General features: G+C 40.3%; 1 long non-coding RNA gene across 1 annotated transcript; it reads right to left on the reverse strand.

The window, feature by feature from the left end:
• Positions 1 to 630: 630 nt before the first annotated feature.
• On the reverse strand, positions 631 to 1,859 carry LOC135237745 (uncharacterized). The gene is made up of 3 exons (XR_010324900.1): positions 1,581 to 1,859; positions 1,068 to 1,249; positions 631 to 878 (listed from the first exon to the last, which is right to left on the reverse strand). It is a non-coding gene; the product is annotated as an uncharacterized LOC135237745 (long non-coding RNA).
• Between the last annotated feature and the right edge of the window lie 122 nt (positions 1,860 to 1,981).

Genomic DNA, 1,981 nt, shown 5'->3' on the forward strand with positions numbered 1-1,981 from the left:
ACTCGCAAACATGCACTCACAAGCTAAAGACATAAAGGCAAATACATGCCCTTCACACACAGGTATGCCACACACCCATACGCGGATGTATGCAAACCACCTTTGACTAAGGTAATCCCTCCTCCCCTTTTGTGTAGAGTCTGTTACCCTTACACGGTCCTGTTCCACGCTACTGTGTCTGACCAACATCAAATGCCGTCACCCTTGGAAGAGTAGGTCTTTTGTAATGTTTCAAAATTCTAATTCACTGTTCCGGAAATCCATTGTTTTTCATTACCAGTAGTGATTGTTACGTGATATTTGTCATATAACATCTTAAAAGGTTAAGCAGAGAATTCTCATTCACTTCACCCAATGACATGTGCCACCGCCATCATTCAAATCAGATCATGATCAGCTCAGTCCATCTGAGGATGAGAATGCACTGATATTTAAAGATACAACAGCAATCCAGATTTATAGGAGTGAGGAGTGCTATAAATCTGGATTGCTGTTGTATCTTTAAATATCAGTGCATTGCCCTCCTCAAATGGAGGGCTCCAAAGTAGGGCTGATTCTGTCTACTGTACACTAGATTTAATTCCATTTCTTCCATATATGTGTGTGACACGCGCATATGTGTGTGTGTGCGTACAGAATATGGCCAAATACAAATTGACAATGACAATATGTTTATAACTAGATAAATATACAACACAAATCCTGAAAATGTTTTTTTTTTTTTATCAGCCTAGAGGAATTGCCACTGTACTGACATCTGCTTCTTTAGCAGTTCACTCTTTAAAAAGGCCAGTGATCTTTTGGTGTAATTCACAGCAGTCTGTGGGCCTGCCTTTTTCTCACTTGAGTCTTTTTGATTGCCATCTTATGTTGGCTCCCTGAAATGACACAAAGGTGAAAGAAACTAAAACCTGACCCAAACTGTCACGGACAAAACCTGCATGGAAAGGTTAGATTAACTCAAAATCCACTGATTTAACAAGACACCAAGTGAACCAGAAAATAGGACGTTGATAGTCATGTATAGGCTGGAATTTATCATAGTTATCATAAAAAAAACGTATTACCTGCCCGGAAGTGTTCATCAGCAAGCTTTTTCCACCAGAAAGGCAAGTCTAAAATTCTTCTCATATTTGTGAATTTGTGCTGCCTTCTGGTGGTTAAAAAGGGTATAACTGTCTAGTCGAAGCATAGTTTCTCATCAAGAAAATAACTGCCACAAATAAATTGGCATGTTCTAAACAAGAAACTGATGAGAAGAAACAGTATTTATTATTTTTGATGAATCTGAAAGATTTTCAGTTATTTAAAAATGAACAAATAAACAAATGCAGTACAGAGAAATACTGCAAGCAGTTGTGCAAAAATCACATTTTGTGCTTTGCGTGGGATCAAAATCTGTGAAAAGCACTCTTGTTGCATTGGGTAATGTGAATATGTGAAAAATGTGATATGAGATACGTTTCACAAATCTAGGACTACAGCAAACAAGTGTGCCAGATCTGCATAAAATCTGGCAGCGCTATCGCGAGTTACGCAAAACTCTACGATATTCAAATAGAAAAGAGCCTTTTGTTTACCAGGTCCAAGGCCGGGATACGACTGAACTGCCTCAAAACAACATGAAAAAAACACAACATGAAAAAGGCTAATACTCGTCTGTCTGCAGCACAATCGCTGCCTTCGTGGCAGTCGCTTTGGGCAGCGGTCAGCCGGCTATCTATTCACATCGGCAAACATCCCTTGGAGTCCTGCGAAGTGTTCGAAAGCAGTTTAGAGTTAAGCGTTCAAAGCACAGCACAGCAAGGAAGACTCCCGAGAAAAACGAACGAATGACTTGGCATTGCAGACATGGCTGCAGGGTTTTTATTTTAAATGGGGCTCGGCTGCATGGAGTTTCAGGACTGATTGCATGTCTGCCGGTTAATGGCCAAGCAGGTGAAGAAACCCATCCAGCCGGCATCAGTACATGTGTACTTGA

Source organism: Anguilla rostrata, chromosome 13 (genome assembly GCF_018555375.3).
Source record: "Anguilla rostrata isolate EN2019 chromosome 13, ASM1855537v3, whole genome shotgun sequence".
NCBI lineage: Eukaryota > Metazoa > Chordata > Actinopteri > Anguilliformes > Anguillidae > Anguilla > Anguilla rostrata.